Here is a 17,783-nt window from a genome sequence, read left to right on the forward strand (position 1 = left end):
GTACTAGGGAAAGCAAACGAGTGGAATGTGACCTTTCTTATTCTTACACCACGTGTGTATCACCAGTGCTCTTGGCCCATCACACATGCTCATATAATTATTCCTAAATGACCCCGTTGTGTTGAAAGCTTGCTAAAGTTCTGGTAAGATGATGAAATGAAATCTGTGCTGCCTAGGGGGAAAACACTAAGGAAACACAAATTTTAAATGTGGATGGTGTGTGTGTACAGTTTTGTGATGACTATGTGTTGGAACAATGTGACTTTTGCTATCTGGATAACTGGCAATGCGTCAGTAATATCTGAGATATAAAATTGCTAGGGGGATTATTGCAAAATGTGCATGCGGGAATCTTTGATAAATGATATGCACATCCACACATCAGCAGAGTTTGTACTCTTTTCACTCCCAACTCCTCAGCGACGAGGCAGGCTGATTGGATATGGTGATAGAGGATCAAAGGAATTTTCAGGGTGGCCATCCTCTGACCTTTCCAAAGCAGACAAACACTCAGGGTTGCACGGAGACATAACAACATACGGTGACAAGGAGATTTTTGTAACCAGACACAGACATAAACAATCAAAATTGTGCCCAACTTTGCCCCCTTGATTAGGGGTGGCTTCATCCTTTTTTTCCCCCAAACTAATTGATATTCCTGGGTCTTATGAGAATCAGTAGGCTTCTTAAGAAAGAACTTCCAGGGACTTCCCTGGTGGTGCAGTGGTTACGAATCCGTCTGCCAATGCAGGGGACATGGGTTCCAGCCCTGGTCCAGGAAGATCCCACATGCCGCGGAGCAATGAAGCCCGTGCACCACAACTACTGAGCCCGTGTGCCACAACTACTGAGCCCGTGTACCACAACTACTGAAGCCCACACGCCCTAGAGCTGACGTTCTGCAACAAGAGAAGCCACCACAACGAGAAGCCTGCGCACCGCAATGAAGAGTAGCCCCCGGGGGCCGCAAATAGAGAAAGCCCGCGTGCAGCAATGAAGACCCAACACAGCCAAAAAAATAAATAAATAAAATAAATAAATTAAAAAAAAAACACTTCCATATCATTGACATTTTGGGACCATATAGTCCAAGCCCCACAGTTAGGAAGATAGCTAAAAGCTGAGGTTAAGTGGCCTATTCAAAAATCACATTCAGTTGGTTGACTGCAGAACCAGAAAGCTGAGCATAAGGTTCTAGACTGTACCTTCTAAATACAACTGGCTCTTGCCCTGCCCATCATCTAATAACATAAATATGCAGGATTTGTGTCCTCCTGGTTATTTAACCGTGACACATTTATTTGGATGATGATATTTCTAACTTGTATCACCTATATCCCCTGGCCTGGAAAAAAGTAAACAGTCAGAAAACATTTCTTATAATATTTGCAGAATGCAACAAATGAACGAATGAGTCATATATCAATGATCTTTTTAGATTTTCAGTATATTTTTACATCAGTGTATTCTTTTTTAATCTAAACTGTGATTTTTAAAACGTATAAAGTGTCATTTACATTTCTGTTTTTTACACACACTGCAATCAACAAGAGCATCACCCCTGGCGCCATCACGGCAACTCATCCTTAAGGCCAGCATTCAAAGCCATTCACATCCAGTTTTCCATTCCAAGGGTCAGCTTCTCAGGAGGACCAATTACAAATGGCAAATAAAGATAAATATTTACACAGAGACCTTAGAATCCATTTTCTCCAAAGGTAGTCTTTCTGATTGGATTATTACTTGTGGCTGTAGCTAAAATCAACAACCACAAATGATGTGAAACCTTCTACCTTTCTCATGCTATACACACACACACACACACACACACACACATGCACACACAGCACAAAACACGCCTGTGTTTTCTAACCCTTCTGTTTTCAGTTTTAAAACTGATGCGCTATTTGAACAATACATGGTTATTTCCTGCTGCTTTTTCAGCTGCCTGTCTAGTGTTCCTGAGTGTTATGTGCCAGTGCTGGCTACCCCATCGTCCAGGGCCTGCCTTATTCTCCTCACTAGTGGATGGGTGTGCAAAGGCACGGTTTTAAGACGGAAAGCTAACGCGTGCAGTTTTTCTTCCTCTGAGCTCAGAGAAGCCGGTTCTGGATTGAACTGGAAAGTCTTTAGCTGCCCCAGTAACTCTCTTTTGATTACCTATTGGCCCAGGGCATGGGATGTGCTGCTCCCAAGCGAGCGAAATAACACTGTGGAGAAAACTGTATAGAGAGTGGGCCCCTGGAGAGGAAGATTTCCAGTTCCCCCTCCTCCCATCAGCCCATGTGCTACCCTGTATTGGTTGTGTGTGTGTGTGTGTGTGTGTGTGTGTGTGTGTGTGTGTGTGTGTGTGTGTGAGAGAGAGAGAGAGAGAGAGAGAGAGAGAGAGAGAGAGAGAGGACGTTGAAGCAAAAGGGAGGTACACTTGAGCTTATTCTTTATTCGTCGATATTTGTTAATACTGCTTTGGCCGGAACTGCATGATTGTTGGAAAGTAATTTTGTAGCCTGAAAGCCCCCTTTACCAAGATGATGCCTTTTATCTAATCTGAGTCAGGTGTACTCTCTGAAGATGCCCTTGTAAATCCTCCACGATGCTGATTAGAAAATCCAACAGAAAAACAAAACAAAACCAAACCCACAATCCCTATGGATACCAAGAAAAGTAACCCAAGAGTTAGATTTGAAATGCTAAAAATATTTTAAGTTAAACAACCGAGTCTCTGTAACTATATGTAATATACTGTATGATTACACGTGTGTCTGCAACTCTGAAAATATATGCTTATCTCAGTGGTGATAGCACATCAGTTTTTACTTATCTGTCGACAACCGAGTGTTCTCAATATCCCAGCGCAGGTTCTGATACAGAAAGCAGAGTGCAGAAAGGGAGAAATATGTGGTCAGGGGCCCTGCAGGTCTGATGTGGTACAGCTCGGTATGCAGGGGAGCTGAGGCCTAATGAAATCTGAGAGCTGTTTCTACTCAGTTTCCTTGAAGTGCTTCCTCTGAATCATCTCATGGGGTCCTTGGACCAAAAAGCGATGGCCTTGACTCCCACCTACCTCTGCTTTGAAAATGTAAACCTAAGGGGTCCCAGATGGCCCAGCTTTGGGAGCTTGCTTCTGGGTTTTCATACTTTCTTTTGAGGCCAAGCACGATAAAAGAAATGGTAAAAGGACTCCGGGTTGTTTGATAGGTTAGCACATTCAGGTTGGGACAAGCAGTTTGTGAAATACTCCGCCCGCCCCTCTGAAGCACCAACTCCGCCCTTAGCAGAGGCCGCAGGACAGCTTCAGGTGCACGACTTTAGCTAATTTCCTCGCTGGTCTCACTCCTTCGCCCGGAGAGGATAGATGAGGCAATCGTCGCTCCCTGTCATGATGAGCCAGTGCCCTAGAGAACATTTCCTAATCCAAGCTCCACCCTCCCTGAGGATGAGTTTAACCTAAAAAGTTCTGTGAAGAGGCCCCAGAGGAGTCCTGAAAAACCACTCAGAGGGGAAGGGATTCCAACCTGCTGATGGAAGGCCACAGGGAAAGAACGGGATGGGGTAGAGACACTCCTTTATCTTGATGGATGACTTAAACACACAGATGCCTTTTAAAAATAAATATACATACTCAGTGCCTCCTTTCCTACCCCCGTCCCAGGTGCATACACATTTTTTTTCCTGTTTTATACATACACACACACACACACACACACACACACACACACACCACTACCATGACCACCCCATAATCACGTGTAGCGTGATCAAACAGATCCAAGCTGGAATCCTGCTGTGCCTTGTGAAGAGTTGGTGGCCCTAGACAGGTTATTTGACCTCACATGCCTCAGTTTCCTCAGATGATAAGAAGAAATACTGACAGCTCCCTTGTCTGGGAAGTTGCTGGGATTGGGAAAGATGACATTGCTCACCGGGAATCTTGCCCAGTGCCTGCAACTCTGTATGAAGGTAAATATCTGTCCTCCTCCCCCGTTTCTGCTTGAGCGAGTCCTAGACGCTGTCCTCATAACCTCTCATTTTCAGAGGTCTTCACCTTCATAAAACATCCTTCCTTCTTCACGTCGGAAGGGATTTTTGCCTTCTGGGACCATAATAGTCAACCTACACCCCCTCAAATACCTGTTTCTATACCTGAGAGCCAGATACTTGGGAAGTTTTCCTCCCTTCTCCCCTCCGTCACTTAGAAGGTACTTAGATGAAAATGGCACGTAGCTGGAAGCGCTTTCCTCAGCAAGACAGCTTTCCCTGTGGGTCTCCGCGCAGCCGTCTCACAGATTGAAACTGAGCTCCACCGAGCAGCCCTCCGGGCAACCGCTCAGCTGCTTTCCTCTTTGGGGTCTAGGGTCTGTGTTCCCTGTATGAAGATCCCTTTGACTTCCACAAATTGGAATAACACCTACCTCAAATATATTATTTGATGAAAGCAGATGTCAGCAGATACTGCCTATGTAATTGATATTTGATTTATTCAAGATTTATGCATGCTGTGCCTTAGATTTATTAATGATAATCCCCGGCTCTTGTGTTTAATATAGTGGAACCAAAACATAATTTGCTGGGATCAGTCAGAAATGCATCAAAGTGATTAACTCTACATGCAAACCATTACCCAGTGACATCCCTACTGTGCACAGTGCAAAAAGAGGCAATAATACAGTAATTGGCTTCACTTAATGCAAGTGAGATATTTGCCGTGATTGCTAGTAAAATTTGGTCCCTTTTATCTCTGATTCTGCATCTCTATATCCCTTGTCATCCTTTGATGCTCCTTTTCCAGGAAGGATTTGCCTGAAATGAGCAGGCATGCATGCACACACACACACACAAACACACACACACACACATACACGACATCCCACTCCAGCAATTATGTGTGAAGGCAGGCGCAGAATCTTACTAAAACAGACGGGAGAGTAACTGCCCTTCTCAGGAGGCCCCCTGGTGGGGCACTGCTTCCGGTGGGAATGAGGGACCACCTCCCTCTCCCAGGGGAAAGCCGGCAAATGGGAATCATATCCCGACATCGCTCTTTATCCACATCTGTCACTTTTATCGATACCCAGACAGGCTGCAAAACCATTGCTATCTTGGAGTGGACATTTGGAACTATGCAAACAATCACTAAGATAATTTTTTTGGGGGAAATGCCTACTCATTTATGTTTGTTTTCTGTTTTGTTTCAGCTAATTAAAACTTAATTGGATGGACAACCCTTTATTATAAGACTATGCCCTTCCCACTTTTTGGTTTTAAAATATTTTTTCTATTATGAATTGTTGACGATAGTAGATGAGAGCAGTATAGATTTTAAAAATTCACAAGCAAAAATAATATACACATGTGGCAAAATATTCAAAGTCTATGAAAATGCGTGAAGTGAAAAATAGAAATTTCCTTTCTCTGTTCTATCCTCTACCTTCAAGTCCTTCTCCCCACTGGTGGTCACTGTCACACCTTCTAGAGTAGCCTTCTAGAAAATGTAAACCTAGTATACCTACATATATATGCACCATGTGCTTTTCATTTAATACTGTATCTCAGAGATGTTTTCTGCTTTGCACCTGGAGAGCTATCTGATCGTCTTCCATGGGTATCTATGATCATTTTTAATTGTTTAAAGTGCTGCCTGGCCTGGCAGTGCTGTACAGTAAGATTGCTACTTGGAAATCATTTAAATATTCCAGCTTGGGAATTGTGGCTGCAATTTAGAACAAGGTAGCATCTTGTGAGGATTGACAGCAAGAGGGAAACACACTGCATCCCGCATTTTACAGCAAAACTTGTAAATAGTCCTTGATTTCTCTGTTGCCTGGAAAGTGCCATCTGTCTTCAGGGCATCTGGTGGAACGGATCAGTACATCAGCCTGGCACCTTGATGGGCAAGGGCATCTCTGACTCCTGCACCTAATGCCAGGTTTAGATAGGATTTTAGTGTATTCAGTAACACGTTGGTAAACACCGCTTACACCATCTACCTCATGGATCTAACGTCATTCACAGCTAATTTAAAATGAAGAAGTCCCAGGATGCTTTTTTTTTGTTCCTTCATGGAACAACACTAATCGCTCTGTATCAGGTTCTCTTTTGCTCCCTAAGCAGTATTAGAGGTACGGTAAGAATATACAGGGACAGGTCACAAGGGGCATTCTTTTGCATTTTTAAAGAAAATTAATTAATTAATTTATTTATTTATGGCTGTGTTGGGTCTTCGTTTCTGTGCAAGGGCTTTCTCTAGTTGTGGCAAGCGGGGGCCCCTCTTCATCGCGGTGCGCGGGCCTCTCACTGTCGCGGCCTCTCTTGTTGCGGAGCACAGGCTCCAGACGCGCAGGCTCAGTAGTTGTGGCTCACGGGCCCAGTTGCTCCGCGGCATGTGGGATTTTCCCAGACCAGAGCTCGAACCCGTGTTCCCTGCATTGGCAGGCAGATTCTCAACCACTGCGCCACCAGGGAAGCCCTCTTTTGCATTTTTAATGCCATTAGGGAATTGCCCTGAGACTCAAATGGGTATCTTTTGATGTTTTCTAGCTCATCTTTTTCATCGTTGTGAACAATGCCCCGAGTTCTGAATGGTGTTCAGCGTGGGCTAGGCCCACCAACGCACTTTCCAGGACTTGGTCGCTCAGCACACCCTCTGCTCAGCAAGCCTACCTGGCTCCTGAGCCTGGACACAGTGGTCCCCTCTCTGGACCCGTTTCTCTTAACTGCTACAGAAGCTGTTCCTGCTTCAGCAATTCAAGCGATCTATTTTTCCTGTCCCCAAAGTTAATCGATTCCTGCTTCTGAATGCCGTGGATGATGAAGAGCTATGACTTTGCTGGGCAGCAGTCGACCAGACGAGGTCCAGCTGGACTCACTTCCAAAGGCTGCCGCTGCCACAGCTCAGCCCAGCCTGAGGACCCAAGGCCTGAGGTCTGAAAGAAATCAGCACAGGGTTAAGAGAAGCCTGAGGGGGTGACTTCCAAATGTGAAGTATGGCTGCCAGTCTTCAGAGTGTAAGTCTTCAGATTCTCAGGAGATAAGGGGACCAGGGCTGGTACAGCAATGGGAGGGGAGGGATGGGTGGGCAGTTTGAAAGCTGATAACCATTATGGTGAGCTGAGTCTTGAGTAAGGCTCACCTGGGTGCAAATACCAACTACATATGCTTCTTCTAGCTAAGAGGCCTCAGAAATGACACCGAACCTCTCTGGACCTCAGTTTCTTCTTCTGGAGGAAAAACGTCTACCTCGGGTGTTACGGAGCAAACTAGGAAAATGTGTATGAGGAGATGTATGTTAGGAAAATGACATGTGATGCTAGCAGAGTGCCTGCAACCAACACCTGATGGATAATAACATTGATAATAGTAATAGTTATTACCATTCAACAAGGTCCCAACATTCAGGACACTAGCAGTTTTCTCAGTGAAAGGCTATGAGGATTTCAGAAACCTAAACAATGCTCTTGAGGACATCTGAACTCTACCAGGTCACCACCTGCTCACCATCTACCACCATGGTCTTTAGGCTCACTAGCCTTAAACTCTCTTATGTCTCCCATGAGCTACTGATATTGACAATCCCAAAGGGGTTGTTTGGATGGTGTCTATTAAATGCAGGTCCAACACCTAGATCCGAGAAGTATAATTCGGAGGAAATAAATGGAGACCCTGAAGCAGCAAATGTTTAATTAACTTCAAAGTACCAGGGAAAGGCTGGCTGGCTACTTAAATTTCGAAAAACATTAGCTCCCCTCCTGAAAGTGAGTCCTTTCTGGCCAGAGAGCAGTGTTCATGTTCAAGTTATTGAAATGACACGTGATGCTGAGTTTGGGTGCTTTAAGGCTTATGAAACCTCCTTTACTTCTGAGCCGCTCTTAAACTTGAGGAAAGCTGGTCATTTGGGAATTATTCATGACATTCTATTGGGTTTGCACAATACCAGGATATCAAGATGAAAGGATGTTCAAGGTACTTCTGGACCACCAAGTCACAGATATTCGTAGAAGGATGGAGTCTGAAGGGATCTTAGAAATCCTCTTAGCGCTCTGGCTTTCAAACATCTTTGGCATGGGTGCAGAGCAGGTTCTATCAAATAAATTCCTGTGCAGGATACCAATAAATGCAATTGATAAAAGTGCACTGGAGGAGGAGAAGAGAATTCCCCTCTGGACAACTCTGGGATTGGAAACACCTTTGAAAACCACATCTGTTTAATTTAATTTTCACCCAATAGAAGAGAACTATGAGGCAGTGCTATCTGAAAGCATGGTTTCCTGAGCACAGCGTCAACCTCACCTGGGAACTTGTAATTCAGATTCTCAGGTCCATCCCAGACCTACTGGTGGTGGAGTCCAGGCATTTGTGCTTTTACAATCTTTTGAGATGACTCTGATGCACATTCACTCAAGTTTGAGAACTGGTCCTCTAAGAACCTTTCCGTGAATACCGTAGGCTCATTTAATAAGATTCAGTGTTGGCAGATGGCAAGGCTAGCTCTCTGCAGATCTCACTGAGATTCCAGGGTATGCATGCTATCTTGGGAATGGTTCTCTTCCATTCCACACACTTAAGCAGCATCGCAGAGAACTGTAAGTCTATTGCACTTTGGAAACAACTCAAAGGTGGTTCTTTTAAACAAATGGCTTACAATCAAGAGATGTTGATTCTCACAGGAGATTAATTTAAATGGATTTGACCAGTAGCCCAAACTGTTGCAAGGGGATTATACCCAAATATATGCTATTCCACAGAAATTATAATTTGTCAGTTATAAAAATTGAGCACACCTTGAATTTAAAGCGTGATTTTTAATTTTCAAGACATGTTTCCCATGTACTATCTTGTTTAATAATGCCCTCTCCTGGCACCCTACAAGTCAGGGGTGAAAAAACGAAGAACAGAGAGGTTAGATAAGCTTTCCTAGGCCACATGCCTCCATAGTGGTACAATAAATATTCAAATTGTGTTCTCCTGATACCTAGTCCATTATTTTTTCTGATGTTCCAGGAAATATATTAGATGATTTCCTAAGATGTGAATTTTCAACCAGATAAGTTTTCTCTATGGGGTTTCACCCTTTTCTCTCTTCTGTTGTTTACAACGTCTAGTAATAAACTTCATGAAGGGCCTGAAATTGTTGAATCCCTACTTCAGTAATTAGTTAGGGAGCTCTCTGCCCCATCCTGGTGACAGGTGAGATGTAAGGTGTCTTAACTAAGGCAACTATTCCCTTCTGATCCTATTGGTGGGCATCTGTTTCTAGTTGTAACTGACCAAACACTCCCGTTGCAAGGAAACTAATAACATCTTAACATATGGTCTTGAATCTGGGCCGCCTAATGACCTTGCATGGAGATTAATTGAAGGTGTTAATGGCATCGCTCCCAGCCAGGAATGTCAAAATACTGGCTTGGCCTCCTATGTACATGTTTTAAGAGGATTTGCTATTGATACTGAACTGGATTAACTTTAAATATAAAGAAAAATACTGTAACTTCAGCAAGCACCTGTGAAGCAAGTTTCTGTAGCTAAGGAGTCTGGATTAGTGCTCCAAGCAGGGTGCAGGATAATGAATTTGACATCCCATTTTGACTCCCTGGGAAAAATTCCCAGGATACAATCTTCTTAAGTGGGGGTATTATAGAAAGCAAAAATTCTGTTGAGGGTGAAAAATTCGTTCTATGACCTTCTATAATACTGTGCATGGAAAATACCATTAGAGATTAGAGTTGATTTATGGGTGTTCCGTGCTATTATCACCCCCTCCCCCATCTCACCCGGGCAGGAGAAATGGGCAAAAGACCAGTGAAAAAAACTATAGTTCGAACTATATTTCCTCAAGTATTTACATAGAAATGTATTTAACTTCCAGGAAGCTTCAAGCTTAGTTATCCTAATTATCTCATGCGTTGATCCTGGTACAATCGTCCCTTCTCTCTATCGGTTCTATTTTCTTTTTTTATTTCTATTTTAACTACCCTAGCACTTGTGTGCTTATGTATGTGTGTTTATTATAATTCACCTTAAAGGCTTCTTCAGGAATATAAATTATAAAGACATAAAAGTAAACATAGAATAATTTCCTTTCATGCATATATTTACAAACCCATAAACTCTAAGGAAGAGTGAATTGGATTTTAAAAACATTGAGCATTACTTTTACTGGGTTTTTCTTTGCTCAGTTTATTCAGGGATTTTGGCCAAAGGAACCATATAAAATATGTCAAAACCAGATCCTCTTCTGGCTGCACAACTGCTTAGAAAGTAAAAATTACTGACTCAGAGCACCACCAATTCAATCAATCCTGAGGGAACAGACCCTTGAAATTACAATTTCACAAGTCTTTTTTGAGGAATTACTCAGTGCCTAGTTCATGGAGTATTCCCTCTCTGTGCTCTTGCAACACTGTACATACAGCTCCCTTACATGATTGTACAGATTTGTGTGTATTTTCTCTCTTCCCATTTGTCCTGACTGTGAGCTTCCTGAGGGCAGGCTTGTGTCTTATTTACTGTTCTAATACCCAGTTTCCAGCAATGACTGACATACAATAGGCACATAATTAGGTACAGACTTCTGTGGACGAATAATTCCGTGAGGTATGCAAAAAGGTCTTAGATACCATCCTGATTGCAAAGAGATTAACATATTTTTGTGGTTTTAGTACTTATTGTTCTGAAACAAGCAGAATGGAATTCATCCATAGTATTACTGACAACATTACACATATGGTTTCACAAACTCACTGAAGCCAGAGAGGTAGTTTTATTTAGGTCACCCAATAACACACATTTGTGCTTATTGAGAAACATTCTGTAGCATATGAAAAAATTCTAAATGCTTAATTAATCATTCTTACAAACAGCGCATTTTGTGCTCATGTACTTGTGCCAACAAGATTCCACATGTGCATTTTGATTTTCCCCTAAATAAAATTTTCCAAACCCTTTAAAAAAAAAAGTTTAACCCATTATATTCATATAAAAGCAGTAAAGCATGGAGTGGGCCAGCTTTATCTAATTTTCCAAATTGAATAAAATGAAGGACAAATAAATGGATGACGAAAAGCACTGTATGTCTGACTCATTTGGCTTTCCTGTTGGCCAAGCCACTCAGGGAATTCAGTTGGGCAGGCTGAAATTTCTTGCACATTTGGCTTTCAAGATCAGGTAGAATGGCACACCACCCACTGGGCAGCCCACAGCAAAGAGAGCCACACAAACCAAAAGGGAAGGAATGCCAAGTTGAACTGTCATTGACCTGCCAGACTCAGGTATCTGTGAGCTGTGAAACACAAGTAGAGTTATGAAGAGATTATGTGGCCCTGGATATTGCAAATGCACCATAGACTGTTTCCTCTCACTAAAATGAAGTGATGGAGCGATACCTCAGTGGAAGAAGCAATCAGTGGTAGGGAATGAAGTTCCTTACTTTTCTTTCCCCATCCTCTCCCTCCCAATCCTTTCAAATCTCCCCTGGGTCCAATTTGGGAATTCTTGCAAAGGCTAAAGTCCAGCAGTTTAACAGCTATTAAACACGGTCATAAAGGGAAGATGCAGCCCTCGAGTTGGGCTCTTGGCAGTGTCAGGGGAATATGGTGAGCCATAGAACTCTTTTGCTGACCGGAAATAACGGAAGAGATGAAGGGAGGGGGTGTGGACAAACCAGATTGGGACTTGGAGATGACGACCCACGGAGCATATTAACCCACTCCAGTATTGCTATTTAGTACCAGTGAAGTATACCATTATGCATTATTAAATTCATGTATGATTGAATCATGAATCCTTGTTCCCTGATAAGAAATGGAGATGATTTCTTAGTTTAAATTAAAGCCCTGCCTCCTTATTTAAATAAAACTGCATTACTGGCTGCCTAGCATGCTAATCAGAAAGCTACATTCAGCAGGTAGGACTACACGAATTGAAAAATAATGAAACGAGACTTTTCAGCCAGACATTGTTCCCTCGCCTGCTTTTCATGACAGCGGATTTCCTACTTGCAGTTGATAAGACAACGGCAAATGAAGATAACAACATGAGAGGGAAATCATTCACTCTAATGGGCTCCACCTGTGCAGACTTCAGCTCATTTACATGGCTGCAGAAAAATTAGAAATCATGCGGCAATTAGTCTGTTCTAGATTATGCAGTGTGTCAACTGATACCACTCAGGAGAGCACTAGTGCTAAAATGGTTTCAGAAGATAAATCTGCTCTCCTATACAAACAGTTTTAATTACCTGGAAAACGGCATTGCCTATTGAGAAATCTCCACTGTGAACCTGGGCTGCTCTCCCGCTATTGGAATCAGATGTCGGGAAATTCCAGTGTTTATGTAATTGACTCATATAATATTTGATGACTTGTTGAAACTGAAATTGGGCCTTTTGGTCGGCTCCCCGATTGTTCATCAAATGCCCCTTTAATGTCTTGGTTATGGTTGGTCAGGGGAAGGGAAGTCAGATTTTTTTTAAATGCGTCTATTTACTGGTACCCTTTGCTTCTCAAAACTTAGCTCTTACAAGCCTATACAAATCTGAGAATTTATCATAAAATAATTTCAAATATGGACCCTGAGTCAACTGATCAAGCAACTATGAACAACTCCTTATGAATAAAATGTTAAGACCATTAAGGTTTTGGATTCTTAAGATAGTGGGGTAAAATTTTCTTTTCATTTTGGCCTTGAAGTATAACTTTCTTAAAAACCATGGAAGTGTCTAGAGAAATAACAGTCATGAAAATCCAGCTTTTGTGTTTATAAGGGATCATTTAAAGATTTTACTTTGATTTGCTTATAGAAATGCTTATATATTTACACCCACTTTATTTATTTAGTCATTTTTGTTTTTATAATTGTTTCATTGGATTTGGAAGTAATGCAATAAAGTCAGGATTAATGGAGGCATCCTTTGAGAGTTTTAGCCCTTGGGTAGGGACAACTCCTTGGGATACTGGTAGAATGTTTGTATTCTGCCTGCACCTTTAGGGAAGACAGGATCAAGGGTTCTTTTGGAAAACAGCAGGCAAGCACTTAGCATTGTCCACTAGAGTTTGCTTCCAAAGCAAACTTAAAAAATGGCTTCTGGTTGGTGGATGGCATTAAGAGTGGGGCATGCCTTAAAAGGCAGGCAATGTGCACCTTCAGTGATGAAAGCAGGGCCAATCTTACCTACAGATAAAGAACGCAATCCCCTCATATAGATGGGCTTTCAGCCAGGAAACCTCTATTGGCCAAGAGATTTCTTCCAAACTTGCTCTCTGAGATTGACTTCAAGATTCTAATCCTGACTAAAGATATAGAATATCCAGGGACACTTTACACGGAACTTTACTGGTTTCCACTTTTTGTCCCAGAAGCTTTAGTCTAATGAGGGTTCTCTCAACAAAAGACCTGCAAAAGACTATCAATTTAACAAAAGTGGCTGTAGCCCCTTCCTAAGTAACAAAGTGAATATAGTATGCTAAGGCCCTGAGGTGTCCTTCGGTAAAGAAATTTGTTGAACCCAGCATTTTCCAGATCTATCTGAAATAAGTAAAATACTCCTCCCCACCCTTTTGTAATGGAGCACTCATTCACATCCAGTATCCAAGAAAACAACTTTGGGTCACACCCCTGCAGTCCCAGAGTGAATGGCCAGAGCAGGCTTTGCCTTTGGACAGAAGGACACAGGACTTTAGGGCCACAGTTTATGGTGCTAGAGAGCACAGAGGCCAGCTTCACTGGCCACATGGATTTCTTTGGCTTATTTCAAAGGCAATTTCCTCCCATCTCAACTCTTACCTGCACAATATATACACAAAGGCACACACACAGACACATACACACACAGCCCCAGCCCCATCAGGTCCATCAAAGTTTAACACAATTTTGCAACTGAGGTTCCTTATGTGAGCCACTGAACACAGAAAATGTTTTGAATGACAATATTCTCATTCTCTCAAGGCTGGTATTTAATCAGTACCATTCTAGATGCCTAGGAGAGGAGCTAATTCGTTACACACAATGAATACCTTACGGCATTAGGGTATAATTCTCTCCTAGAATCAGAGCACAATGACACCCTAGCAATATTTTTAGGATAATCCATATTTTTTCTGGCAATACCTTTTCTTACTCCACCTTCCCTGAAAGAGAATGTAAAGTGCCATATGATATTGAATCAAAGAATGACGGACTCTTTAATCTGGGAGAGACCTTAGAGACGGTGCATTACAGGTGAGGACAGCAAGGCCCAGGGGGACGGCCCAAGTTGCTCTGGGTGACATACTGAACCAGGACGGAATAGGACTGTCGTTCAGGTCTTCAGACCAGAGACTGGAGTTTGTTCTACCACATCCCTGTGCTTGGCCATCACCCGGGGCCCTTCGGCAGAGGAGAGGGCAGGCGCCATTCAAGAGTCCTAGCCACAGACAGGTGAGTTTATCACCTCAGAAAAGTAGGTCACTCAGGACCCTGAAATTCAGAGAGACATGGTCAGTACTGAGAATAACAAGCCACAGAGAGTCCTCAGGGGAACTGTGAGTGTCCTGGAGAGAACAGGAATCTGGGTGTAAGGCGAGTGAGTCAGGATGTTCTAGAGACAGAGTCCTTTCATGGGTGTGAAAACTTGTCCCCTTCCACAGCACCAACACATCAGGAGTCATTCTGTTTCTAGAAGGATGTTAATAAAGAAAGGTCCAGTTGGAGAGGGTGAGAACGCATGGGGTGGGGGAATCTGAGCTCAGGATGGGGCCTCCAGCCAGTCCTTCCCATACACAAGGGCTGTCCTCACAGCCAAAGGGGGGATTCAACTTTAAAAAGTAAAAACAGGGGCTTCCCTGGTGGCGCAGTGGTTGAGAGTCTGCCTGCCAATGCAGGGGACACGGGTTCGAGTCCTGGTCTGGGAAGATCCCACATGCCGCGGAGCAACTGGGCCCGTGAGCCACAACTACTGAGCCTGCGCGTCTGGAGCCTGTGCTCCACAACAAGAGAGGCCGCGATAGTGAGAGGCCCACGCACCGCGATAAAGAGTGGCCCCCGCTCGCCGCAACTAGAGAAAGCCCTCGCACAGAAACGAAGACCCAACGCAACCAAAAATAAATAAATAAATAAATAAATTTATAAAAAAAAAAAAGTAAAAACAACAACACAACTAACTTTCTGCTTCTTGGTGCATCTATTTGATGGAATATGGAATATTCACTAGAAATAATGGTGATTCTTAAAATCAAAACCTAGAAGTAAATTGGATTGAGAAATATTTTAAGCATAAGAACAATGGAAGAAATGCAAAGAAATATCTATGGATTTGATTACATAAAATGTAAAATATCTGTGCGTTAGGAAATGTGATAAAGTCAAAGGCAAGCTGGTAAAGTGGTTTGTCATCAATATAATAGGCATGTGTTTGAACACCTTGTTGGAGGTGGGAGGAAAGGTACGCTGTGCTTTTAGAATAGGCAGCACTTGCTGCATCAGCCATTCCTCATCCTTTGGAAATTTGTTCTTGGCCATCACTGTTCTTTGCCCTTTAAATCTCCTGAGGTCACAAATGTGTCCTCTCACAGTTTCTTTGAGCCACTGTTGATTACAGTTATGAGATGATCCCCACAGGCTGCATTGATATTTATAGCACATTTCGTAAGATCAAAGGGTTTCAGCTTTTGCCTGTTAACTTTTATCTTCATTTCCTCAGTCACTTCAGTGAAGGCACTTGTAGTGACCTCATAATTTGCATTTAACACCCAGAATGACATTCTGCCTTTGTTTCTTTGCTGCAGGCCCAGTGCCAATACTCGTATCCCCCTTTTTTTTTTAGTCATTATAAGTCAAAGGGTCTGTAGAATACAATAAATCACAGAAGAGATACAACAGATAAAGCCACACCTTTGCAAACACCCTTGATTTAGTGAGTACTCTTGAGCAGGAGTTGACTGAGGGAGTTCCCAATATGGTTCCCAGAGTATATGGTAGATTCCACCATACCAGCTTTCATCGACTAAGAACATGGTGGAGCCCTCAGAATATGGGACAAAGTTAACGTAAGGACTGTTAGCTCTGAGCCAAGGGAGGCTCAGTCCTTCATTTTCTTCTCTATCTCCACTCACTCCCTTGGTGATCTCACCCTGAATTATGGCTCTAAATACCAGATAGTGTTGACTACTTGGAAATGTATGTCTCCAGCCCAGACTTCTCCCTTGAACTCCAGACTCATATATCCAACTGACTAATTGACATCTCCACTTGGAAGTCTAATAAACATCATAGATTGTCACCTCCCAAATGGAACTCCTGACCTTCTCATGCATGGACCCCTTCCCCATCTCAGAAAATGATAATTTCATTCTTCCAGGTGCTCAGTCCTCTCTTTTTCTCATCCCCACCTCTGACTGAGCAGGAAATCCTGTTGACTATTATCTTCAAAATATATCTACAATCTGACCACTTCTCACCATTTGCAGGCAATTCCGCTGGTCCAAGCCCCATCATCAATCACCTCAGTGATTGCAGTGGTTTCTAACTGACCTCTCTATTTTGCCTTTGACATCCACAGCCCAGGCTCATCATAGCAGCCAGAGCCTGTCATGTCAGACCTTTAACAAAGGCTTCCCCTGACTCGGAGAAAAAGCTCAGATCCTCACAATGGCCAGAAGGCCTTACTAGTCTGTCACCCACACCTTACCTCTTTCACACGGTCTTGAAATCACCTCTATTTAACTCACTCTGTTCAAGCTATACTGGGCTCCTTGAATGTGTTTTTTGAACACACCAGGCATGCTTCTGCCTTGGGGATTTTTAAACATTTGTTTTTTCTTTGGCCTGGATCATTCTTCCTCCAGATATCTTCACAGCTCTCTCATCTCCCTCAATCTCTGCCTAAATGACACCTTCTCAGTGAGGCCTTCACAGACCACACTATTTAAAACTGTAACCCTTATCCTGATATTCCTTATTTATTTCCTTACTTTATTTTTGTCCATGGCACTTATTCTATATGAGGTTATAACTTTACTTAATTATGTAATGTCAGTTTCTCTGCCCTAAAATATAAACACAATAAAGGTAAAGGTTTTTGTCTCAGTCTTCCACTGCTATAAACTTAGTGCTGGAATAGTGCCTGGAACATAGGAGGCAAACAAAAAATGTTTGTTGAGTGAATGAATAAAGGAAGGAAAAAACATTTACATATTTTTTTTATTTATACAAGATTAGATATTTGGGAGAGAAATATACTTATGACAAATCAGTGCTGTTTTTGTAAGTAAGGTTGACATCTGTGATATCTCAAAATCTCAATGCATTTATGTAAAAGTTTCTTTTTCATTTGTACAGTCTATTGTGGATGTTCCTGATGAGGCAGGTCTCCTGAATGGCTCACTTACAAGCAGTAACTCAGAGATCTAGGCTATTCCATCTGTCATTATCTACATCCTCAGAATCCTTGACTTACACCAAACAGGAAACAGAGGCAGATAGACAGTTATTGCATGAAAGTTTGCATGAGATACTGCATGGGATCAGTTTGCAAATGACATACATATTTTTGTTCACTTTCCTTTGACCAGCACTCAGGTCCATGGTCTCACCTAGACGCAAGGATGATGGGGAAGGAAGTGGGAAACACAGCTTAGCTGCATGCCCAGGAAAGAGTAGAACTAGATATTGGTGAACATTAGCAGTCTTTATGATGTATAATTAGATCAAATAAATTGATAAGATAAACAGTAAGTCCCTAAGAAACCCTAAATAGGCAACTCGTAGAAGAGAAAATCTAAAATGCTAAGGAACATATAAAAGAATGTTTAACA

The sequence above is a fragment of the Balaenoptera musculus genome, chromosome 13, assembly GCF_009873245.2.
Source record: "Balaenoptera musculus isolate JJ_BM4_2016_0621 chromosome 13, mBalMus1.pri.v3, whole genome shotgun sequence".
NCBI lineage: Eukaryota > Metazoa > Chordata > Mammalia > Artiodactyla > Balaenopteridae > Balaenoptera > Balaenoptera musculus.